Below are 12,309 nucleotides of genomic sequence, written 5' to 3'. Positions count from 1 at the left end.
ATATTTTCCTATGCTAAGAAGAAATGAGCTATCAAACTCAAAAGACATGGATGAAAGTGGAACACATATTATGAAGTGAAGGAAAACAATCTAGAAAGGCTCACACTGTATGAATACAATTATATGACATTCTGAAAAAGACAAAACTATCAACTAAACAAATAAATGGTTACCAGGTTAGGGTGTAGGAGTAAATGGGCCACATACAGAGTGTTTTAAGAGCAGTTAAATATTCTGTATGATACTACACAGACGTGTTGCTGTGTATCTGTCCAAACTGACAGAATATACAACACCAAGAGTGAATCCTAATGCAAACTATGGATTTTCTGTGATGGTGATATATCACTGTATGTTCAAAACTTGCAAAAAATGTACCATTCTGTAAGGATTTGATAATAGAGGTCCTTGCATGTGTGGAGACATGAAATATATGAGAAATCTCCATACCTTCTCTTGATTTTGCAGAGAATCTAAATCTGCTTCTGTACACTTTTTTAACTGAAATTACAATGACACTAAAATATGTATTGAATAAAAAAATCTTGAAGAAAAAAATTTAACATATTAATAAATATTTGAATGAGGAAAAATAAGATTCCTATAATGAGGATTACATAAATGCCAATTTATATTATGATTCCCAAATCCCACTTTCAACTAATTTACCCAGAAAGCCTTTAAATTTAGAAATAACTTCATGTTCTTAGTGATTATTTACATAGAAGCTAGAAAGAACCAACTTACATGGAATTCACTTTGAAAATATCAGTGCGAGGCCACAGAAAAAGAAAGAGAGAGAGAGAGACAGAGAGAGAGAGAATGAGGACCTGTGCATAAATATTATGAATATATAAATCTGAGAAATAAACATTTACTATATACTATGACCTAAAAATGATCCACAGTATTAACTAAAGTTTCTCCCCCATGACCAATTTAGAATTCCAATGTAAAAATACAAGCTATATTTATTTCTGACAAATGATAAAGTATGGAGTAGTTAGAGGTTAAAAAGTTAAGAGGTTACAAAGTTAAGAGCACATCTTTAATTTCAATGTCACATATCTGGTCATTTTTCAACAACAAGTTCATAAAGGTTTTTCTAAGTAGTGTCACACTAATTTCAATGTAGATTTAGTTTATTATACATATTCAATGTTCTGAGATTACAATAATATTTAGATGTAAGGTTACTAGTATTTTATAGGCTTACACATTTAAAAATGATTTGTAAAAAAAGAAAAAACTGACAGTTTATTGTGCCAGATAAGAACACAAATTTACTAATAAATTACATAAGCATAACTGAAAAAATTGAAACTAGCAAGTAATACTTCAGGAATCAGCACGTAGAGGCCCAAGAAGAATACAGTAATTTATTAAATTATAGTCCAATAAGCCAAATCCTACTGGTTCAGAGCTCACTGGCTCCCAGGGCAAGGAGCCTTCATTCAGAGTCAGAGTCAACATTTACTGAGCTGATTGTAAAAGACTTAAAATATTTCCACTAAAATCTGCAGCAAGTCTTCAAAATGGTATAACCCTGATCTTGGCCAATGTACTTTCTTATCTTCACACTCCAATTAAATTATTATCTTTAAACTTCTCACTGTGCTAACCCTGCTGATATCCTCAAACAAAAACTCTTTCTTCTGAACTTGCCCAATTTCTTCTCGCTTTCCACAGCTAAGTATTTTCTTTCAACTGCTACTACCAGATTAAGCTGTAAATTAGACCATCAATCCTATTACTTATTACACAGCCTCTATCTCAACCTATACTTAAGTATGAAAGATCTTCTCCTCTTAAAATGATAATTGAGTATAGTTAGAAGACTAATTTCATGAATCAGGAAAATGAGAAAAAGGCATAAATAAAACAATACTCAATCCTAACAAAAAAGCCATATCCACTTACTTAAACAACATAAAGTTTCCTAATACCTACACCACATACTCCACTTACAATGCTACTTAATAAAACAATGAAATTTTATATTTTACAAAGGAAGAATAATTATGACTGATGTGAGGACACTAGTACTACAACTGCATGAAAAATTAAAGATACAAGTTACCGTGTAGTCCATAATTACCTACAATTTCTAGTATAAAGGCTATTAACTAAAGTCTCAAAAAAAAATTAGCAAGCACTCTTGAAAACATGGTATATTACTCTTTCTGTGAGCAATTACATAAAATTAACTTCCAAAAATAACATCCATTTTAGGCATTACAAACAGGTATGTACATTAAATTAGAATATATTGATTAAAACTGAAAGATTCTAAAGTGACTCTTTTAAACTAATTCGGAAAAAAAAATAAATATATTATTTTATAAGAAAGACTAGAAAACTTTCAAACTGCATCTAGGGCAAGCTGCATAATACCTTGGCACTATTTCACATATAACCCTAATTCTAATGCCCTGGTAAAATACTTTAAAGACATACCCTTCCGGTCCTTATTATTCAACTGGTAAATGTAGTTTGACAAGTTAACTGACTAATCATTAATACCCTATAGGGTACACAGAACTTATTAAGACTTACTTTAATTCCTGTATTTCTCAGATCATACACCCTTACATGACTTTATGTCAAGAACAGGAAAATTATCCATTTAAACAGAACAACTTATCTTTTCAAAACCTATTCCACCTTCACTCTTTCCTATTTTAGTGAATGAAATGCAGCAGAAACATTGACTATTATCTTTCTTTGATTCCCTTATTATCAAGTGCAATGCATTACAGGTTTCCTCCTCTTTCCATCTCCACTACTGACTAGGTAAGCCATCAATCTCTACATAAGCTAATGCCACTGCGGCCTACTTTTCCCCATTTACACTTCTTGATTTCTCCTTTTCTTTTTTAATTCTGAGTGATCACTCTAAAACACATTTACATCACCTCCTTGCTTTAAAAGTCCTTTACACCTTGGCACTTGTGATGGAAAGTGAACCTTATGACGTGACCGAGGAAGTGCTTTCCCCGTGCTGGCCTCTGCCCCCTTTACACATACCTTTTGTAACTGGAAGATTCTTAATTTGCCATGAAGTCTCCCATGAAATGCAGCCTCTCAGTCAAAAGTAAAGCTTTTCTGAATTGGCAACAACCTTTGTACTTCAGACATAAAGAATCATACATTTTTATGTTTCTTTCCCTGAAATTGTTTTCTCCCATTGTTGTTGATCAGAACTGTTTACAACTTGCCTATATCGTTTCTCCAGAAACAACTGCCTGATGAATAGGATCTACTCAGCACACAATCTTGGGAAAGACAATAATATACATAAATAAGTTTAACTTTACTCAAAAACTTTATTCTAGGCTGGGGCATAAGCACCTGCCTGGCTTGCGTAAGGTCGTGAGTTCGATCCCCAGGACCAAAAAAAAAATTAAAAGAAAGTTTATTCTATATGACATATTTTATAGAAGACTTCTAATTGAGTACAACTTTTTAAATATACAGATACATAAGAAATTATTAGTTTATCTAAAATATTTTTGTTTTAAACTTTTTAATGAAAATTTAGTAAACTATTTAAAACATCAAAAATTAAATAACAAAACTCTCAGCAATGACATAATAATCTTTTGACAATTTTTAAATTTTAAATAATCTTTCTAAAGTAACAAAAACAAGCATCTAATGACACCAAAAGTTAAAATAAGTACCATTTATTATCACCTTCTATGTTCAAGTACTAAATTTGTTGGTGTAAGAAAGTTCTTAAAGTGCATAAAGTTAAAAGCCAAGCATGGGAAAGGCTGTTCTTGTTTATACTGTCCCCTCCAAAACAATTACAAATATTTTAGGAGATCCTAAAAAGTATGCGTATGTGAATCTAGTTACAAAGTTTTTCCAATTATAAAATAAAAAGAATTAGAAAAATCCAGTGTAAGGCAGTTAGAAAGAATAACTTCTAATAAAACTAAATTCTACTTTATAGTGATACTTCTGGTTGACAACAATTAATTACATACTGTATATCAAAATACCAAGTAGAGAAGACTTTGCTCTGAACACAAATAATAAATGTGTAAGGTGATGGATATGCTATTATGCTGTATTCAAATGTTACAGTACTCTGTCAATATGTGGTTATTACATGTCAATTAGAAATAAATTTTAAAAGATAAATTTAGTCATGAGCTTATCCTAAATATCTCAATGAAATAACCAACTTCAATAAAAATTTTCATTATGCTTCGTGGTTGAAATGGCTGAAAAGAACATTTTTTTTCCTTATAGGAAAGGTGAGTAGCAGCCACAGGTATTGAGTTGACCTGAGCTATCAAATCTCTCCAGGTTGCTCTCGCATACAGTTGGAGTGAAAAAGACATTTTAAGAAAGCTTGAAAGATAAGAAAAAATTTTCTAGGAAAGAATATAAGAAATAGTTGTATCTAAATTTTATTTCAAATATTTTAACAACTATATCAATTCACTAAGAGCAAACAATAAGAAAAATAGTGAATAACATTTAAAAATTTTTTTAAAAGGAAAGGGCTGGGATACAGCTCAGTGCTACACCTGACTTGCACAAAGTCCTGATTCTGATCCCAAGCACTGCCAAAGGAAAAAAAATCAAATATTAAATGCACACTCAAAACAAGTGTCCCCTGAAACAAAATCAACCGTGTGTCAAACAGGTACATAGTTATCCCCAAAACCCACATACCATAGTAACAGCTCAGAGCTATGAATACTCGCTTTGCAAGAGACAGCTATAAATCACTACCTACTTAATTTTGCAGATAAGAATTTCCACATTTTAGAAAAGTCTCTAAAGACATTTAATGGCAAAGACAGTTTTCAAACCCAGGGTTCTACAAAATCTGTGCTGAGGCTTTTAGCAGAACATCAGTGCCACAATAAAATAACAAGTTCTTAAGACAAAAATCAAATTTTATTAAAAATACGAAATTTCAGTTCTTTTAGAACAGATGTATAATCATTTAGAGGGTAAAATTTACTACTTTTTTTTAATTTGACATCAGGATGACTAAGTATTTTACTAGTAATAGAGTAGGGGATCTTAACCTTTATTCACAAGATCAATGATTTGAGGGGAAAAAGTCAACAGAATAAAATATAATTGAAAGGGTTTTGGCCCAGGCCAGACACTGTAGCCAAACAGCTCCTATCTCCCCCACCCTTAGGAATCTACCTCGGGAGCCAAACAAAGACCAATGGGCTACCTGTGCATCCCTAATGCCCCTTAGGTTCCACCCCAAGCAGAGACTATTTATGTGCCACGGAGAGATCGCTGACCCCCAGGTGGAGATGCCGTGCCCCGGGGGGTCGGGGGTGTCTCTCCTCGCATTCTCAAAATAAAGGTCATTTATATTTCATACTTCTTATCTTTTCAGCCGCCGGTCCCTCACAGTTCTATCAATAATTGTTAGGTCTGAGAGAAGGGGGAGGATGAGAGAGGAAGAAGTCCGTGGGAGGAATGGAGTGGAGTGGACAGCCGTGAAAGTAGTGGGCAGCGGTGACTTTATTCCGGGAACGCGGGGAGGGTCCCCCCCCCCCCCCGCCGCCGGCCCCGGGCGCAGCCTCCACTGCACCCGGGCCGTGGTTAACACGGGGAGAGGAGACTGGCGCGCTGGCCGCTGGAATCCGGCGATCTCTCTCTGGCGAACTCTCTCTGGCGAACTCTCTCGGACACATGGAGTGGGGGAATCTAAATAGCCTAAGCTTAGGGCAGCGCCCTAAGGCCATTAGAGATGCACAGGTATCTCATTGGCGCACAGGTTCTTAAGGATGGGGATATAGGGTTACAATCAAGTCCATAGGGGGCGGGGAGTTTAGCTGCAGCCTTTTCTGGTTACAGTGTTCAGTCTGAGCCAGCAACTCTTTCAAATAATTTTGAAAGTGCTGAGGGTAAGCTAGTTAATTTTTCGTATCTTTACTATATTGCTATAAGACAATGAAATCAACCACATGTAATATGAAGTAGAAATCAACAAAACAGTGAGCCTAGGAGTTTTCTGTCTCAAAAACATAATGTCATCATAAACATAATGAAACAAAATGTTACAAAGTAAAAAAAGGAAAAAGTTTACAAAATTACGTTAGTGTAGAGAAAAATAAATAAATAAATAAAAACTACAAAGCAGGGAGGTAGCTCTCTTTTTGTTCCCCAACTAGAGCACATAAATATACACATACTAAGGTGTAGCAAGGGTCTCCAGACTTAGAAAAGCATTCACAATTGGAAGAGTACAAACAACTAAATGTAATAAAACCTCTTCAGGAAAACTTGAAACGTAAATTCAGGATGACTTGTTTTAAAATTCAAATATTCATAAATGTCATCTATTATTTACCTGACAGAACCATTTATAGCCTCCTAAATATTAAGTCAGAGGCTTTTAGCAGAACAGCAACAGAACTGGATCTATTCTAAATGTAAATGATAATTAGAAATTGCAAAGAAGCATTATGAAGTGAAATTCACTCCACCAATAAGAGACAGTCTACCTTTCACTCAGCCAAATTTATTAGTTCTTCCCTATTGGGCCTTCCCTTCAAGAAAGTAAAATTGTATATTTACCAACAGAGAATGAACTTTTTCTTCCAGTTTTTCCACAAAGAATTTCTAGGATCAGAATTTGGATCATCTCTTGGCACCAAAATTAATTCACTTTGAGTGGAACACTGAATATATTATTTCAGCTCTCTAAGAATTTTTGCTATTTGTAAAATAACAATGAGCCAGGCACAGTAATGAAGGCCTGAAATCCCAGTACTTTAGGAGGCTGAGGAAAGAGGGCAGAAGATTATAAAATTTAAGCCCAATGTGGGCACTTTTGCAAAACCGTTTCAAAATGAAAAAATCAAAAAGAGCTGGAGATGTAGGACAGTTCAATGAATCCCCAAGACCAAAAGGAATAAAAACAGGACAATCATGAGGATGATAAATTGCCTACAAGAGGCAAATTAAGCACTCAAATGTAAGTAGGTGGATGTGATACCTCAAAATTGAAAGAAAATATTTTAAGGAAATTATAGCCATGTATTATTTCCAGATATTTGCTAGTGAAGAGGCTATTTTCAATTTGTCAGGAACAATTTGGTTAATATGGAAACTAAACATATAGGATAAGGTGTAAATTTAGGGTAAAAACAAAGGGACAGACTATCCTTTAAAGGTGCTTATAGAAGCTGTGGGGTAGAGACCAGCAATGTTAGCTAGAACTAAATGCTGGTTTTAATGAGTTGTTTTAGAGGGTTTTGGTAAACAGACTAAAACTTATTTATAGAAAAAAATCAGAAGAAACCAGTAAATTAAGGTGAACTGTGAGCAGGGAGAAGTGAAGAGCTACATATTCATCAAGATCTTAGAATGGCTGGATTCCTGGAATGTGACTATAAATGTTACAATACCTCAAACCTATGCAGATTTCTAGATCAGGAGGCATCTGTGGAGCCTTGGCTGACAATAACCGGCAGCTGGGAAGTAGGGCTAACAGGTATTTAACTGACACTAGCATTATCAAATGTGATAGTATCAGTGCAGTTTTAGAGGCTCTTTTTCTCATATCGTTAAGATAAAATTGACATGTAAATGATTTGAACTATATATTTACTAAAGATGGCCTGTTAATGTTGTTTGTGGCATAATTACATGAAAATGTTATCTGCAAATCATTATTTTAAAATGTTCTAGATTCTACATTCATCAAATGTTTTGAGGGTTTTTTTCATTATAAACAGTTGACTCCACTAGTTCCAAATTAATGTAGGTTCTCGTTTTTTCTCTTATAAATAGTACTTTCTTTCACAGATTATTCATTCTAAAGTTGTTAGTAATCACATCCTTGCTATTTAATGTGTGATTTAAGGTTAATATTATTAACTTCACCAGGGAGCTTAGACCTGCAGTACCTCAGACTACCTACCAGGCATTTAATTCAGAACCTGCATAGTAACTGGATTCTGAGGTACTGCGTACACAAACTAAACTTTCAGAAGCGCTGCATTACAGGGTAGGAGAACATTAAAATGTGCATTGATCTTGGTAAAATGATCAATTTCAAAACTAACAATGTTAAGAAAGGCATACATGGTTTAAAAAAGGCCTGAATATTAGGTTAATAATAGGTAATCAAAATTTAAACTTTATATGAATATTTTAAAAAATCAGAAGGCTACTAAATTAGCATTCATAAATATCATGCTTGATCTGTAATTTAATGTTGTTATAACATACTAATTATCAAAATTTTATGTATAATTCCAAGCTTGAAGGACTTAAAATTATTTGGACATTACATTTAAGATCAAACTGTGAATTTCAAAATTAAGGATGAAATTCAAAACAAGAGTAAATTTTTAAAAACATTTACATCTTGCAAATAAAATATAAAACCTAAAGCTAAGCATCTATTTAGAGGACAGCATGCAATATAGTAACTGTTATGGTTTGAAAACTGGTCAACTTAATGCCAGCTGGATTACATCAGCATGCATTGAGAGAAGATGCTCCACCTGAGGAGGGTTGCCAGGATAAATATGTGGAGAAGAAGAGAGGTGTTGGGAGGGACTGAGGTATTAAGGAGGCATTATGGGTTCTCCCTACGAGTTGCTGTCTGAGCTGTTGGTTCTCCTGGAGAAGCTTTGGTCTTCACATCGAGCATTGCTTCCTGGCTCTGGAGGGGAAGATGTGTGCTGCCTGGTCTCCAGGATGAACTCGTCACGCTGCTTCCTGGCACATACCTGACCGTGCTTGTCGTCAGAGGAACTCAGGGCCTCCGTGTCGCTGAGGACAGCTGTGGTGCCTTTCAGGACAGCCCCGCTCTTTGTTGTGAGTGTGACTTCTCGGCTCCAGCGTAGAACCCTCATCCCACTAGCACAGCTCCTTCATCCTGCTGGCACAGACCTTCTGGCTTCCACCGCTGACCCTTGGGTCTTCTCGGCACGGATCCGTAAAAGAGACTGGCGTGAGTCCTTCCTGTGGGCTCTGGACCTCCAGCTGGATTTGTGGGAGGCATTGTCCTGAGCTCTGGATTTTTATCTGGACTCATGTGGAACATGTGCTGTGGGGTTTAGACTCTTGACTAAATAATCTATGTCGTTGGTGTTGCGGATAGATTTCCTGCATTCTCCTGTGTTAACTTTGGGTGACCATTATAAAAATATTATAAACTCCATGTCCTGATCTGAATTGTTCTCCGTGTACAACCCCTGACTACAACAGTAACTATTATAGATTTCCCACTGTCTTATATTTGTTTCACTGCTATATTTTATTCCCCTTTAAAATTACATTTTTTAAAAAAAATGTGTAACTGAAAACCATAGAGTTTGAATTTTAAACATTTTATTACAGTAAAAAGCACTCTGCCACTAACCACCTTCAAAATATTCTCCTTTACATCAAATGAACTTCTCTCATTCTTACCACTTTCTGAAGCAATTCTAGATGCCCCTTTTATGACTGTCTTTAGAAAGTGTGTTCAAAAATAAAATGACTGGGACCAGGGATACAGCTCAGCAGTGTAGCACCTGTCTGGCAAGCTCGAGGTCCTAAGTTTGAGTTCCAAAACCCAAAAAACACATATATATATACATACATACATACAAATAAATAAAGGGACTGTGGCAACCAAGAGTCATCCAATGGAAAAGCACGGTCCTAAAAATATTACAGTGCGTCCTCATTCACTTTATTAACTTGATCACTCCCTAAGTTAAATGACCATGAAATGTAAATATTTTAAGCTGATAAGGAAAATCAAGCAGCCACAGTAGCAAAACTAAAGACATGCTTGAAAGATAAAAATCCAGAGTCTCCTGAGACTCAAAGCTGTGAATGCCTGTAAAAATCAAAAAGAAAGTTAATTACTGCTCATAAACAATGTCACAATGTAGCGTTCCCATTCCAAAATGGAGAAATAGGTAGTACAACGGAATCGGGAAAAACCAATTCCAAAATCAAGTAGGGAAAACGTTATATCCTGTAGCTCTGTATCCACCACGTGCGTTAAAAAATGGTGAGAAAGTAAATTCCAATGGAGTTGAGCAACTTTATCCCTACAACTTTGCTGCTGGCAGTTCTCATCTTTCTTTTTGGATGGCTCCATCAACCACCTGTAGCTTTCTCCAGCAGACTTTCCAGCTTCCTGGCATGTCTAACTTCTTGAGGGCCCAGCACACTTTCAGCTTTACTCTCACAGCTTCAAGTACTACATTCCCTGGGGCCCACACTGCTGGCCTCTCCAACCTTCCTCTGAAGTTTGGGTGGAAGTCTCCCTGACAACACACATCCTGCATGCCTGAAAACCAATACCAAGTGGAAGATACCAAGGTCTGTCACAGGCTGGAGCAGCAGTCATGTCCCCTTGAGCCATGACTGCCCCAAAACCGAATTTTGCCAAACACTTCTGTTTGCAAACAAAAGCACTGGTGAACCAAGATAACACTGTACCAGAATGGCTGAGCACCATGAAACAAATTCCAGAGAACTAATTATATAGGTCTCCCTTTGAGCAGGGAGTATCCCAGGAAATGTTCTTTCAAGTGAAAAAAATTTTACACACTTAAGCCTGTGAAGGGTTGAATCTTGCTGATTCTTGAGCCGCCTTCCAGATATCTTTACTAGTATCCTGATGCAAAGCACGAAGCTTCTTTGTAACGTTAATCTTTTTAGCAACCATGCTCTCCTTTACACTAACTTTGCAACTGCAAACTTTTAAAAAATTATTTAGCTATCTTTTTTCATGCTTCTCATGGTAGATGTGGCTAAAAGCAACCAGCAGAACCCAAGCTAGAGCCTGAATGTGAGCAGCTTTAAAATCACCACTAGCAGACTAGTTAATCTACTCCCCTTAACCTCAGTCTCCTACAAACTCTCAGGACAGGGACAAAATGAACATAAATTTTATGCCAGCATGTAGCATACATAGTTTCTTATCCTACTGCCAATGCAGTGCTTGTTCCCATATGAAAATTCATAAGTCTGGTACAGAGGTACTTCACTTAGTTCACAAATTAAATTTGTTCCATGATTCTGGAAAAGGCTGTCACACTCATGTTCATGCAGGTAAGACGACTGCAGTCATGTTTGTGTTTGTCACCTGGTACAGAGTCTGCAAACAAAAACAAAATTTTGCCAAACACTTCTGTTTGCAAACAAAAGCACTGGGAATCAAGGTACTACTGTATATAGTATCTGTATTCCTATCAGCATTCTGGTCATCTAAGCTCTGGGCAGAACCTCTCATCAAGCTCAGCTTACAACATTCTAGAGCTTCTCTCATTGCAATTTCTCATCCTTTCCAAGCTCTCAAATCAATTCCAAGGCTTCTAAACCACATGGTCAGGTAGAATCACAGAAACAGCCCTACTGTGGTACCTATTTCTGTCTTGGTCACATTTTTATCACTGAGCCAAATAATCAACATCCACAACTTAAAGAGAGAGATTTATTTTGGTTCACAATTTGATTCCAGTCAGATAATCTCAGGATGAAAATAAAACCACAGAGGGGCATTTCAGAGCAGAAATGTTCACTTTCTGGCAACAAAGAAGCAGAGTATAAAGGGAGGAGGCAGGGAGGGAGATACACTCCCCTGGGGGGGGGGGGGCTTTCCAGTAAGACATCCATCCAAACATGAAAATCCAGAGATGTTTATATCTAAACCATAGCACTCACAGAAAAGCAGCCTTTTCACTCACCCGCAGAACCATAATATAATAGAGGATTTCAAGAAGAATATCTATAGCAATAAAACTTTATGTAAGAAAAGAGAGATTATAGTGACAATCAAAGAAATAATGAGATACTAGTTTGAGCATGAAAACCAACATACTAATGATACATTTAACAATAACAGCCACAACAAAAACATTTAGAGAAAAACACAGTCAAAAGGAACCTTCTTAAGACTGCACTTAGCCTTAGTGAAAGGTAGCCTGAAAGGTAGCCTGCAAACATTAGGCTGCACATGCTCACAAACAACAGGAAAAGGTACTTAACCAGCTGGTAAGCCAAGCTAAAACTTAAACTCTGAAAACTTTTCTTAAACTAAAAACAGATACACTGGCAAAAGGTGGAAAACTTACTGCCCCTGGGGTCCATGGCCTCAGAGCTAGAAACTATACTGTTAACTACAAGGAAACCAGGCTGCAAAATACAAACACATAGGGAAGTACTAAACATTATAATTAGAAACTAAACTGCAGCAGACTTCACAGAATTATACAAATTCAAAAATTAAAATAAAAATAAAAGAAGTTTTAAAAATAAAACAGCTAGGAATTCAGTTCAGCAGCATAAGCACCTGTCTGGCAA

General features: G+C 36.1%; 1 protein-coding gene and 1 pseudogene across 6 annotated transcripts in view; both read right to left on the bottom strand.

The window, feature by feature from the left end:
- Nucleotides 1-12,309, bottom strand: part of Tusc3 (tumor suppressor candidate 3) — a 182,977-nt gene that overhangs the window by 150,744 nt on the left and 19,924 nt on the right. The gene's annotated exons all lie outside the window — the stretch shown is intronic.
- LOC111756623 (small nucleolar RNA SNORA44) lies at nt 4,253-4,365 on the bottom strand (annotated as a pseudogene).

The sequence above is a fragment of the Cavia porcellus genome, unplaced genomic scaffold, assembly GCF_034190915.1.
Source record: "Cavia porcellus strain 051 isolate PalLab524CR breed Dunkin Hartley unplaced genomic scaffold, mCavPor4.1 scaffold_24, whole genome shotgun sequence".
Taxonomy (NCBI): domain Eukaryota; kingdom Metazoa; phylum Chordata; class Mammalia; order Rodentia; family Caviidae; genus Cavia; species Cavia porcellus.
Note: the sequence above shows the minus strand (reverse complement) of the source record. Positions and strands in the feature narration are given on the sequence as shown.